We start from the raw sequence: 15,495 nt of genomic DNA on the forward strand, positions 1-15,495 counted from the left end.
TACCACAACTTATAACCTAGAAAATTAGAATAAAAATAGTATTATTGGAATTATGAATTTTTGATGCATTAATTTAAAAAAAAACTACCATGAAAGTATGTTTTAGTAATCACACGTCTCCAAATTTTAATGAATCCGAGTGTATCCACGTCATGCCAAAAGATGGCAGAACACGTTCCTTTTTCCCTTCATGTGAATTGGAAACGGGTGATAGATTGATACTTATGTAGAAATATGTGTGACAGGTATATAATATATTCAGTTCGAATTAAGTAGGCTATTTTGTGCTATTTTTAAACCAAAATGACGTCATGTAAGGTTCCAGAATGCAAGGATTAAAGAGTGTTACAAATAGTTTCTTTCCATGGCCATAAGTGTTTGTTGTTCGCGGGTGTGGACTTGTGTTTTAATGCTCTGTATCGAAACTGGCTTTAAACGGAATCATTGTGTATCTCGTTATTTATACTATGAAAAATCTCTTTGTGGGTGTTTGCTAGTATTGATATTAGTGAAATATAGTGTTAGAAATCAGTGGTTTCCTTGTATGTGGGGTCTGTAGTGAAAAGCCTGACCCAGCATTTTTGTGTTGGGGCGGGGCTACTTGAAAAGTCATTGAAAAATGACTCAATATGCCCTTCTCTAGAAAACGGAAAGAAAAACTTAATCCCGTGAATGATTTCGATCTATTTGTGACTGAAATCGACACGGTACTAAGGAAAAGAGGAAAATATAATGGCAGCAGCTAATGAAGAATGTGATGACGGAGGCAATCATGGCATGTGTGGGCACTGTGAGTCCTATGTCGCTGAGGGGATACAATGCGATGAATGCCGAAGATGGTACCATGATGAAGAAGCTTGCTCTAATTTAAGGGATGGTACAAGTACTCTTTCAAAAAGCAGGAACATCATTTATAAATGTCCAAGATGTGTCGAGACTGCAAATCCCAATGGTTCATAGGCCAGGCAATCATGGGAAGACATGATGAGACTAAGCATCAACATAGAAGAGATGAAGGTAAATGTACAACAACAGATGTCTGGTTTTATGGATATGATAACTGCTCAATACACTGATATGCGTCAAGAAATTGTTGATCTGAAAGAGAAACTTATGGAATACGAACAAGAGAATGTGACCAAGACCACATATGCAAGCAAGTTGAAATCAAGAAACACTTTGGTTATAAAATCTACGGAGGAAAATACGAAGGCTTCAGAGATCAAGAAAACTATCATGAAGAAGATAACCACGAATGTCGAACAGGTCAAAACCTCTAAACAAGGCCACTTGGTAGTTAATTTTGCGGATAAAGCTGAGTTAGAAAAGGCTAAAAATGACTTAGAAGAGGTCAAGAATGACATTAAGGTAGAAGTAGATAAAAAGGATCTACTTAAACCGAAGATCAAGGTCTGCAATATTGATGAAAATGAAGATGATATAATTGCCAGTATAATGGAGAAGAATGAATGGTTGAATGATATATGTGAAAATGAAGAGGACTTTAAATTGATCAGGAAGTTTAAATCAAGACAAAGCGGTAAATTACATGTCATTATAAAGTGTAGTCCAACTATCAGGAAAGTCTTCCGTAAAAGGGATGATAGAGTATATACCACGCTTGGAGGATGCTGCAAAATTTATGATTCCTACAATGTATTTCAGTGTTATAAATGCCAGGAATTTGGTCATACTGCCGAAAATTGTAGCAAGACTCGGGTATGTGCCTAGTGTAGCCAGGATCATCGAACCAGGGATTGTACTGTAAATACGTTAAAGTGTCATAACTGCACAGTGAGGAATTACAATGATACGAATCATAAGACATATGACGATAACTGTAAAGTATACAAGGAGGAGCTTACCAGGATAAAAAATAGAACCAATCATGGAGTCTAGCCCATTGGTTAAGTGTGGTCTGATAAATATTCAATCGGTGGGGAATAAAACCATAAAGATTAGAAATCTTATTAACGAAATAGAATTAGATTTATGCTTATTAACGGAAACTTGGTTGCAGGGAAATATTAGTGATAACTCAAAGATTCAGGAGATGACGCCGTGTACTCACGATTTCTACCACGTACCAAGAAAGGACAAAACTGGAGGAGGAGTGGGTGTCTTTGTGTCGAAAACCTTCTCTAGGGTTTCTATCATGAATGAAATAGTATTTGAAACGTTTGAATATATCTGTTTAAAACTGACAAGAAACAATAAGGTATTGAATATAATATCATGATATAGACCACCAGGGAGTAATATGAGGAAATTCATTGAAGAATTTAGTATTCTTGTGGGTGTGGTGGACGATATTAAAAATACATTAATTGGTGGTGACTTTAATTGTTGGGTAGATGATGAAAACGATTATAAGACTAAGGAACTCAAGGAAGTATTTGAGATGTTTAATTTAATAAACAGTGTTTCGGTATCAACGTCAGTAGGTGGTCATACACTCGACTTGGTCATATGTGGAAAAGACTCAGACCTAATAAAAAACCTTGAAGTGGACACCAGACTTTGAGATCTCAAAAACACAAACTCATCACTTTTGATGTTAATATAAATTGCACCAGAGTATTGAAAAATTGGATCACATATAGGGAACGGGAAAATTTTGATGCTGAGAATTTTATTGAAGCTAGTGTAGCGCAAATGTCTTGTGAGAACACACGATGTGAACATATGGTAGACAGAGAATGTGTTGGGTGTTATACCAAGAAATACAACGACAATTTTGGAAAAATGTACGATACCATGTGTCCCATAAAGAACAAACAAATAGTTGGACGCGAAAATGTTAGATGGTATAATAGTGAGCTATTAAAGGCAAAAAGACACAGACGTAAGATGGAAGGTAGATGGAAAAGAGCCAAATCCTCACAAGCCAGAAATCTATATAATAAGGCCAGAAATGACTATAACATCCTGTTAGAAAAAACAAAAAGAAAATTCTACAACGGCAAATGTAAGAAAACCAATAACATGAAGGACTTTCACAAAAACCTTGATGATTTGATGGGATTAAAGAAAAAATATATCTTGCCTGACAATGTTTGTGCAGAGAGATTTGCTATATTCTTCAATGAAAAAATTGATAAAATCTATAGAGGCTTCCCCCAAAATCACTTGGAAGGACAATCAGCTATGCCAGTGAAGGAGGGAAAGAAGTTAATAAAATTTAAGGAAATAAATATGTGCGACTTATTAAAGGTTATGAGAGAGATGAAGAATACATATTGTGGAAACGACCCTTTCCCAAACAGTTCAATAAGTGAAGCTCCAAACAAACAGTTGTATATGATATTTACCTGAACATAATTAACCTAAGTATATCACAATCCTGTTTTCCTAGCTGTGAAAAAACTGCGTTGATCAAACCAATTTACAAAGGAAAAGGTGATGTAAACGAGCTAAATTCATATAGGCCCATTTCAAATTTATCCTACATGTCAAAGCTTATTGAAAAAGTCATAAGTGAGCAATTATGGGCGCATATTGATGAGTTAGAGGTATTCCCGGAAAATCAATCGGCCTACAGAGCTAATCATTCTACAGAAACTACCTTATGCTCAATAATGAATGATATGATAGGTCTTCTTGATGAGGGAAAGTGTGGAATTTTTATTGTGTTAGATCTTAGTGCTGCTTTTGACACTTGTGCACGAGTACTTACTTGACGACTTAAAGTCTATTGGAGTGACTGAGGAAGCACTGAAATTTTTGCGAAGTTACTTAGTGAACAGGAAGACTATTGTAGAAGTTTCTGGAAACCGATCCAATGAGAGAATTCTTATGAAGGGTGTACCACAGGGTAGTGTTCTGGGCCCTATCTTGTTTAACATATATACTATCGAGCTATCACACATCTTGAAAAAACAAAAAGTGGGCTTTAAACTATATGCAGATGATACTCAGTTTTACCTCTCAATTTCAACAACACAAGATACAGAGAAGAAAATTGATGAGATAATGACTGAAATAAAAACATGGATGTAGAGGAAAAAGCTCAAATTAAATGATGATAAAAGAGAATGTGTGTTTTTTGGCACAAAGGTGGCTTTGAAGAATTACCAGTTAATTCAAAGTATAAAAATTGGTGATGCTGATGTTGGGATTGTGCCTGTTGTGAAAAATTTGGGTGTACTGATAGATTGTAATTTGTCAATGAGGGACCAAATTGTGAACACAGTGAAAGTGTGTAACTATCACCTGAGAAACATAGCGTTTATTAGAAAATATTTAACAGAGGGCAGTTCAAAAATTTTAGTGGTGAGTCATGTAATATCAAGGCTTGATTATTGCAATTCTTTGTACTACAAATTGCCCAATACACTACTAAGAAAGCTTCAAAATGTGCAAAACCGGGCGGCTAGACTGATAAAAGGCATTAAACTAAGGGAGAGAATAACTCCTGCATTGATCGATCTACATTGGTTACCTATTAAGGCTAGGATTGAATTTAAAATTTGCTTGTTGACTCACAAAGCACTTACAAGTGATAAGCCTAAATATCTTCGTGATTGCTTGGTCCCCTACCCTGAAGCTACCAGCGCCACTGTAAGAGTTAGACATGCAGATGACCCACATAGACTATTCGAAATTAGTGTGAATCATGCAATAGGAGGAAGAACGTTCAGCTATGCTGCACCGAGGCTCTTTAACGACCTTCCACTCGATGTCAAGAATAGCAATAATGTGGCAGCTTTCAAGAAAAACCGGAAGACTTATCTTTTTAGAAAGTGTTATAATAGTGACCTGAAAACTATTAAGCCTGAATACAATTGCTAGCGAAATAACTGATAACGATACAGAGCAAAATACTAACTGGAAAGAAATTATTTTTTCACACACCAAGGCCCGCCTGAACAGACCTTTAGTGTCTGATGGAGGGCGAGAAATAAACCCGTAAAAGTAAAAGTAAAGTAAGCAATAGATGGCCTTAGTAGTAGAGTACCAAATTGCTAATTGTCCTCATCAACCTCTCATTATAATTTTTATTACTTCATTTCTGTTTCTATTTGGGCACAAAATTGCTTGAAAATAAACGCACGTGAACTTAATGTTCCTTGTTGGTTGACCACAACTTAATTCTTAGGAAATTACGAATTTCACAACTAATGTCACAGAAATAATTCCTTAGCAAACAATCGTTAGTTCAATTTCATTTGGGGGTCAGTGGGGGCCACTAGTTAATGCCACATGTACTGAAATTGCCGAGACAATAAACTAATTACACTGCTATTTTATCTAATTTTAAATTACCTTTTTATGATACAAAAAGGTAATTAATGTTTCATGGCATGACACGTATTGTTACTAAAAACTACGTAGAATAACAATATCGTTACATTCCGAAAGGCATAATAACGCAGACCCCCCTCCCTCTATCTCCGTCCCGTTGTCGTAACGTACTTTACCGCCAATAGATGGCATCAAAGGCACCTTGTCCCAGCTAATACAGTGTATTATTTGACGACCACGTGAGTCGAAAAGTGATGTAGGAAGGTAGAGGCTAAAGAATTGGTAGTTGGTAAATTGTCCAACGATCGTTTCCTATGAATATTTTCATCAGAAAATGGTGTGACTTTTTCATATGATATCATAATAACCTGAGTTTACTTATAAAAGTGTATAGTATTTCCTTTCTTCATCAGAACACGGATAATGAGTTATGTCCCTATACCAGTGACCAAGATAACAATCATTAGCAAGGTTATTGGGACGAGTTTGGGACAGCTCTGCCAAATAGAATTTCCTAGAATGGAGAATATCATTATTCATTACAGATTTGAATAATTTAAGGAGTAATAGTTATATGCCAGAAGGTGCATGGCTATGGTGTAATTTGATGTTTTTATAATGAACTGATCAGCATAGACCACGAATAATGAAAAAGAAAACGGTCACATTTTTATGTCTTCGCCAACGTCTGACTGTTTGCGTCATCCACCTGCGAATTTGTGTTTGTTAAAATTAACCTTATCATCATTTCCTTAGTAAATGTGCATATATATATATATATATATATATATATATATATATATATATGTGTATGTATGTATATATGTATATATATAAATGTAATATATATATATATATATATATATATATATATATATATATATTTATATACATATATATATATATATATATATATATATACATTATATATATATATATATATATATATATATATATATATATATATATATTTATATACATTATATATATATATATATATATATATATATATATATATATATATATATATATATATATATTCCCTCACCAGTAACGGCCACGGTCATCCTAAGTCAATGATAGGCCAATCGTGAATATATATATATATATATATATATATATATATATATATATATATATGATAAATTTTGCACATTTTTACGTGTTTTTCATATTCAAATAAGCCATATATATTTTTGATACATTAATGTCTGGATTCTCTTAACGACCTCGGGATCAGAGCCCCAGGCGAAATCACACAAAGACAAGAGCTTGGCTCCGGCCGGGAATCGAACCCTGGTCGGCAAGCTTGTATAGACAGTGACTAAGCCACTTGGCCACGAAGAAAGATAAAAGTCAATGACAGTTCTTCTGTACTTATACCTGTCGAATTCAGGTATTTTGTACTTAGAATTGACTTTTATCTTTCTTCGTGGCCAAGTGGCTTAGTCACTGTCTATACAAGCTTGCCGACCAGGGTTCGATTCCCGGCCGGAGCCAAGCTCTTGTCTTTGTGTGATTTCGCCTGGGGCTCTGATCCCGAGGTCGTTAAGAGAATCCAGACATTAATGTATAAAAAATATATATGGCTTATTTGAATACATACATATATATATATATATATATATATATATATATATATATATATATATATATATATCACGTTTGTGATTTTAATCAATGTAAATATCAACCTTTTATGGCCTTTAATATCGAATTCTACCCATGGGAATGTATACCCACTAGAAATTCCTTTATGATTATCGCTTCTGTTTGGGCAAGTATTCGAACCTATGCCCTGAGCCGAAAGAATGCTTGTAAAGACGACATTACCAATGAAGCTATGAAGAGATGTAAGCTCATTTTAAGTCCACCGTACTGTCATATACCTGTCGAATTCAGGAATCTCTTTTTAGACTTGAAATCACCCCATCAGACTCCCAAACGTCAGAGCCTTTTTAAACTTTAGCCCTACCACCCAAAAAACGCTCCTACGTACTTAGGACAGACAGTAAGCGTTTCCCCAGGACAGGATAAGCAGGGGGTGGAGACTATTTGGTTAACAAAAGGAGATTATGAAAAGTAAAATGTTTCTTTCTCCTAAAAGAAAAGTATTTAATGAGATGGTCCTACCAGTATTAACTTATGCATCAGAAACTTGGATCCTTACCAAAGGCTTAGAACATAATCTAGCTACAACTCAAACAGCTATGGAAAGAATTATGATGGGAACAACACTTAGAGACAGAAAAAGAACAACATGGATACGAGAGCAAACTAAAGTAAAGGATATTCTAACAAATTGTAAGAAAAAGAAATGGACATGGAGAGGACATATAGTGAAAATGACAGACAACAGATGGACATTAAGAATAACGGAATGGGTCCTTAAAGATTTCCAGAGAAGAAATGGAAGGAAGAGAAGACAATGGATTGACGAACTAAGAAAGTTTGCGCGTGTAGAGTGGCATAGAAAGACCATTAACACATGGGAAGGGAGGGACATATCTGAGGCCTTTGTTCTGCAGAAGACTAGTAATGTCTGATGATATATATATATATATATATATATATATATAATATATATATATATATATATATATATATATATATATATATAAATGTATATATATATGTATATATATACCGTGTACATATATATATATATATATATATATATATATATATATATATATATATATATATGTATATATATATGTATATATATACCGTGTATATATATATATATATATATATATATATATATATATATATATATATATATATATATATATATTTACTGAGTGTGTGTGTGTCTGTATCTACAAACGTTAAAGAAAATCACAATAGGATTAGCACAAAAATCACATTATTAAATTTTCAGCCCTATTTTTCATGCTAAAAGGGACATAGTAAAATGTTCTCTGTCCTGAAACTGCGGTACATGAAATGAAAATGCAAATATGTTAAGAGTGGGATTCATTGGCTCTTTTCGTCTACACAGATTTTTTTTTTTTTCATTTAATGGTTATGAGTGTATGGTTTCAGTTGAAGTTTCATCAGAATAGATGCTCACCAGAACGTCAGCCTGGCAAGCCCACCCTGCACTGTGCTGCCGAACCATGGTAGTGGGCTCCCCAATAAACAAATTATATACACAGTCTTGGGCTGGGATTAATATGTTGCCATGCGAATGCAAGACGAACGCGTTACCACTATACTAGCCATATCTACTGTATGTCCTTAGGAAATTCGTGGAAGCGTCCACTTTCATCTTTTATAAAACGAGAGAACAACCAACCATGCCATAGGTGTTGGCATTTTTCCTCTTATATCCCAATAAATTAAAAGAAAACTAGCCTCCACACATGTTCCCCTTAACACCTGCTAGTACTAATTACTGGCACAGGTGTGCAGATTTTTTGACTAAATAACATTGTAGTGACGTCACTCTCTCTCTCTCTCTCTCTCTCTCTCTCTCTCTCTCTCTCTCTCTCTCTTTCCATTTAATCTATAGGAAATTACTTTTGATTCCCAACTAATAAAAAGAAAACGTGACCCCCAAAGATGCTCCCCCAACACCTGATAGAGCCACATATCCACAGCTAACTGAGTCAACCCTGGGAGTTCCTAGTGCTTACATCACACCACCTGGGTGTCTTAGTGCTTACGTAAGATCCCATGAGTTTCCTAGTGATTACGTCACACCACCTGAGTCCCAGCCTAATGTGCAATTTTGGACGTGTTTTGTGTTCTGGTGGGTTGACCTGTTCTTTTGGCATCGGTGTGTGCAAAGCCATATTATAACTGTTGGTTAATATCCTTGTGACTTTATATATACAAATGCACATAAAGCATTTACTTGTGATAGTCATAATTATGTGGGATTAAATTTGTTAGTTGTATTAAATTTACTCTATGCTTATGATTAAAAAAATTCTTATGGGACTTCAGAAAAGCTTTTTTTAAACGGAGAAGTAGTTTACAAATTGGTGTTTAAAGTAAAAAAGGACACGTATCATTTATTCTAATGATTGGTGTAATAACTTGATCATATTCATACGTACACAGATATATACTATATATATACATATATATATATATATATATATATATATATATATATATATATATATATATCATCTCATCCCACGCCTATTGACGTAAAGGGCCTCGGTTAGATTTCACCACTCCTCTCTATCTTGAGCTTTTATTTCAATACTTCTCTATTCACCACCTGCAACTTCACACTCCATAGTCCTCAGCCATGTAGGCCTGGGTCTTATAACTCTTCTAGGGCTTTGTGAAGCCAAGTTAAAAGTTCGGTGAACTAATCTCTCTTGGGGAGTGTGAAGAGCATGCCCAAACCATCTCCATCGACCCCTCATCATGATCTCATCTACATATGGCGCTCCAGTAATCTCTTTTATTGTTTCATTTATAGTCCTGTCCTGTCATTTAACACCCAACATTCTTGGAGATTGTTTTATTGTCATGTCCATACAGTAACACTAATCTCACTAAACTGATATATAGCCTGATTTTTTTTATGTAATTTCAGCCGATTTAATTTCCAAATTTTACTTAACCTAGCCATTGCCTGATCTATATATACTGTACATATATATATATATATATATATATATATATATATATATATATATATATATATATATATATATATATATATATATCCCATGTCAACGGATAATGAGACATCGGAACATGTTTTTTTTTCACTTTATTACAAAAAGGTTGGTGAATACACTGTGTACAGCCGATACTCTCAGGCGAGTACCTTGTCTACCGATCGCTCAATTGGTACTGACTAACTCTCATAAACTAGATACAATCTTGCTCTCTCTCAACATGCTGAATTGTTAGGTTTTGTGGAATTCTGCACTGTGATGGAAATATGCTGTCACATTATGATCCTAGGGACACGTCACGTACAACAGAGTTGAGTGATCGCGCCCTCCAGTTTATGACACTCATAGTATTCTTAAACAATTCATTCAATTCACTATATAAACCACATATTTTGCATACAAGGATTAGGACATGAAAAATGTCTATATTTCTAATGACTCATACACGCACAAGCACACTCATATATACTGTATATATATATATATATATATATATATATATATATATATATACATATATATATACATATATATATATATATATATATATATATATATATATATACATACACACACATGTATATATATATATATATATATATATATATATATATATATTTGGGCTCAGGCCATGTCGTCCTGATGGAAGTTCCTATTAGGTAGCTTTCTAAGGTATAAAGCTACCTAATAGGAACTTCCATCAGGACGACATGGCTACCTCACCCAAAAATAGATTTATTGCTTCGCTCAAAATCCGTATATATATATATATATATATATATATATATATATATATATATATATATATATATATAATGTGAGTGTGTGTGTGTGTGTGTGTGTGTGTGTGTGTGGGCATATGAGTCATTAGAAATATAGAATTGTTTTTATTTTACCTTTTTGGATCATTCGCCGACAACAGTCAAACGAGTGAGAAAGAGTCAAATAATCAATTGTGTATTTACTCGGAGCAAATTCCAATTATCTTTTAAATTGGAAATCCATCAATCCAATGCCGATAATGGCAACGGAAATCAAAAGCTTCTGACACTTTGAAAATTACGTTGCAAATGTACATAGTTGACCATTTCTCATTTTTTTTTTCTTTCTTTAATGATATTTAAGCTCCTTCACCCTTCTTATATGACTGCTAGTCTAATTTCTTGATCAATGTCTGTTTAATAATATCTTTATTTTTATAAATATTGTATAGAATACTCGTTTTAGTTATTATATTCTTCATCATGTTGATATTATAAAACTATAAAAATTTTGTGGCTGAAGAATTGTGCTACATTATTATTCTCTCCTGTTGCTTATTTTTTTTTTCTTTTTTGTGGAAGGGGGGGGGGGGGCGTTCAGTTGTAGATTACATACTTCAAATTCAGCAATTTTTTTTAAATTTATTTCTATATGAGATTTTTTCAGATTTACATAAATAATTGTTCCCTAGGTGCCACTCTAACTATTTTTTTCCCTTCCAGTTCCAGCACCATTGAAAGAAGGTTTTCTAAAGGAAATATATTCTTTTTATTTACCGAATGAGGCTAAAAACAATTCACTGTGTAAAGGTAAATGGTAAAGGTGTCTGGTTTCAGTTCCAGGTTTCAGTTCCAGTTTCGTCAGATAAGATGCTCAACCCCTCACTGTGGCACTACAGCAGTGGCGTCCCCAGTGAATAGCTTAAACTCACGGTCCAGGGCGAGGATCGATCTGTCGTCATGCGAATACTAAGCGAGCACGTCACCAATGTACTAACCGATAAATGAAAGTTTGAATATTTTTATTTTTTTTTAATTATATGTCCTGTCTTGAATGATAAATTTCATATGGCGGAGAGATGTTGCAGAGGAATGGTCTTAATAGGCAAGAAGTAATTGTAATGAAACATAGAGGGAAATGTTTTTTTGTTTAATATTCTATTCTAATTTGTCATTACTTATCATTTTGTTTATTTATTTCGTTATTTCCTTTGATCACGGTTATTTTTCCCCGTTGGAGCCCTTGGGCTTATAGCCTCTTGATTTTCCAACTAGGATTGTAGCTTGCCTAGTAATAATAATGATAATAATAATGATAATAATAATGATTGTGTTAGTATATGGGATGCAACTCGATATAGACGTGTTTGAAGAGCCTTGTGTGCATTACGTACGTACGTAGTGGATAATTCTCGGGGATCCACATTACTATGATTGCAGGTTTTATAGATACGACTAGAATTTACTTATTTTCGATTTTTACATCATAATAAATTTATAATTTTTATCCATTATATTTGCTATAGTTTTATTCTATTTTTCATCTTCAATATAAATCGATTTCTGTAAACAATGATTTAAGTATATGACCTGCAGAAATTATCTTTAAAGGGTTTAAAGGCCACTCATGAATGGCAGAGGCAAAGGACAGTGACATTGCCTTAGCAAGCAGGACAGTGCCCTAGAGACTGACCATATATCATATGATCTGCGCTCAAGCCCCTCTCCACCCAAGCTAGGACCACGGAGGGCCAGACAATGGCTGCTCCCCCAAACCCCCCATCGTTAGCTCTCAAGGATGGTAAGGTTGCAGACACTACAGGAAGTAACAAGTCTGAGCGGGACTCGAACCCCCGTCTGGCGATCACCAGGCAGAAACGTTACCAATCAGGCCACAATAATCCCTTTGTGTTGTTCCAACAGTCTTCGCAATATGGCTGAGGGAAATAGAGGCTCAGATGAGGATAATTTGGTGAAAATTTTTTATAAATTAATAGTTTTGGGAAAAATGAGGAGAAAAAAAATAATGTACTAAATAGATTGCGTGAAATAGTGGACGAGATCATGGTGAGGGATATTTGAAGATAGTTTGGACAGGCTTTTCGCATTTCCCAAGAGAGATGAGTTCACCAAACGTTTAGCTGGGTGCCACAAGGCACTAGAAGAGTTTGAAGACCAAGGCATACATGGCTGCGAACTATGAAACGTGAAGTAGGAGATGATGAATCGAGATATATTGATATTATAGGTCAAGATAGATGACGGCTGGCGAAATCTAATTGATGCCCTTTCCGTTAGTAGTCAAGTTCAACTCTAAATTCGGGAATTAGAAATATTCATATTAATGCTGAAAATAAATAAAATTAAATCATAGTGAATATAAGGAATAAATAAATAAACTGTGGTAAAAATTTATTATAAATATGAATTTAAAAGTTATAAAAACTGATTTTTTTAAAGTTAAAATCTTGAAAACAGAAATTCTCAAAGATCTAACTTCTTTATAGCGTCAGATCCTTTGCTTCTTCATCGTACTTCTTCATTTGCGTCACAGTCCCTTTCTTTCGAAGTGAATCCCTTGAGACAAATTTCCTCTGCTCTCACAAAGAAGCATAATGATGCTGTTTAACAAAAGAGATTTGAATTCGTTAGCGACGGATGAAGCTCAACATCTTTCTTATTCTCTAGAATCTTTTATGAGAGAATTTCTTTTTCCTATTTTAAAGTTTTCCAATATATTTCTTTGTCTGGTAGTAAGTAATAGGAACACCTGTGCTCAAATCTCAATCTCACCTGTCGCTCTTCGTGTTCTTGCTGTGATTGTAATTGATCAGGTGTGGATATATATATATATATATATATATATATATATATATATATATATATATATTTATATATATACATATATATATATATTCATATATATTATATATATGTATATATATTTATATATATAATATATATATGTATATATATAGGTAGATAGATAGATATAAATATTATATATATATACATATATATATATATATATATATATAGATAGATAGATAGATAGATAGATAGATAGATAAATATAAATATTATATTATATATACAGTATATATATATATATATATATATATATATATATATATAAAGATAGATAGATAAATATAAATATTATATTATATATAGTATATATATATATATATATATATATATATGATAAATTTTGCACATTTAGACGTGTTTTCTTCATATTCAAATAAGCCATATATTTTAGCACATTAATGTCTGTATTCTCTTATCGACCTCGGGATCAGAGTCCCAAGGCGGAACCACTCGCAGACAATAGCATCTGACCGGCTGGGAATCGAACCCTGGTCTAAGATGCCTGCATGACAGTGACAATACCATTTAGCCACAAATCTAGTTGGAAAAGCAGGATGCTATAAGCCATAGGGCCCCACAAGGAAAATAGTCCAGTGAGGAAAGGAAACAAAAGGAAAATTGAAATATTTTAAGAACAGTTTCAACATTAAAATGGATATTTCCTATATAAATTATAAAAACATAACAAAATAAGAGGAAGAGAAATAAGATGGAACAGTGTGCCCGAGTGTACCCTCAAGCATGCTTTAATCTATTCTCAGATTTAATTCTAATCTGTATGAATATCACTAAGCCTCCACTGTCTTGTGTTAGAGATCTCTTGCTAGAGGGAACACTCGGGCACACTATTCCATCTTGTTTCTCTTCCTCTTGTTATTTTGAAGTTTTTATAGTTTATATATATGAAAGACTTATCTTAATGCTATTATTGTTCTTAATCTTCTCTTCTAGCTTTCCTCATTTCCTTTCCTCCCTGGGCTATTTTCCCTGTTAGAGCCCTTGGGCTTATAGCATCCTGCTTTTCCAACCAGGGTTGTAGCCTTGAAAGTAGTAATAATAACAACAACAACAACAACAACACCAATAATAATAATAATAATAATAATAATAATAAAACCTTCTCTTACGAAGGAGAGAATTCAGTACAAAAAGCTCTCATGTCACTGCCTCCCTTCGGGGATCCAACCTGCTTTTCAGGTTTCCGCTAGATTTGCCTTTGCATATGAAAGATGCGCAGCATTCTTCCCCCCATAATCACTAGATAATCGGATATCTCAGAGATGTGATCACTCATCTGGAAAACGGCATCAGACGATCATTCTTCAGTTATTAGATATATGTTTTGCCTGATAAATCGCTGGAGCGTAACGCGTGAAAGATGGATGTTTACTCCCGTAGATTAATTTTCCTAAATAGAATCAACGAGTGTGATTAATGGCTATGATTGCAGAGAGAGAGAGAGAGAGAGAGAGAGAGAGAGAGGAGTGGGATTAGGATGATATAAGCCCAAAGGCTCCAACAGGAGAAAAAATAGCCCAGTGAGGAAAGGCAATAAGGAGAAGTAATGAACAATAAAAATGAAAAAAAAAAAATTAAGTAGAGTAACAAGACTAGAATAGACTTGTCAGCCTATTCAACATAGAAATATTCGGTGCAAATTTGAGCTTTTGAAGTTCAAAAATGAATATCCAAGACTCATTAGGTGAATGAAATGGGAACGTTGAATAACAATTTACTGGTATTACGGAATGGTCAAGAAATTAATACTATTTATTAAGTAATGAAAGCGCGTTTCTTAGTTCCCATGTCCTTACGATGTATATAAAGAATCTACCTTTGATACAAGATATATCCACCTCGGTTTTCCTTCATATAAAACTTAATCTTTGTTATATTTGTAAGGCTTTCAAATAATGATTTTTTTTTTTCATATTTTTCATGCAACAAATATGTATACCTCATACCATTGC

The 15,495-nt window shown here is 33.8% G+C and overlaps 1 protein-coding gene across 3 annotated transcripts in view; it reads left to right on the top strand.

The window, feature by feature from the left end:
• LOC137645650 (nose resistant to fluoxetine protein 6-like) overlaps positions 1–43 on the top strand; it is a 26,633-nt gene extending 26,590 nt beyond the window's left edge. The window contains exon 17 of one of the 3 annotated variants that reach the window (XM_068378482.1): positions 1–43. This exon is cut by the window's left edge and continues 1,135 nt beyond it. The gene's annotated coding sequence lies outside the window, so the exon portion shown is untranslated. The other 2 variants (XM_068378481.1, XM_068378480.1) reach the window with 2 other exon arrangements.
• The last annotated feature ends 15,452 nt before the right edge of the window (positions 44–15,495 follow it).

This window comes from Palaemon carinicauda, chromosome 8 (genome assembly GCF_036898095.1).
Source record: "Palaemon carinicauda isolate YSFRI2023 chromosome 8, ASM3689809v2, whole genome shotgun sequence".
Taxonomy (NCBI): domain Eukaryota; kingdom Metazoa; phylum Arthropoda; class Malacostraca; order Decapoda; family Palaemonidae; genus Palaemon; species Palaemon carinicauda.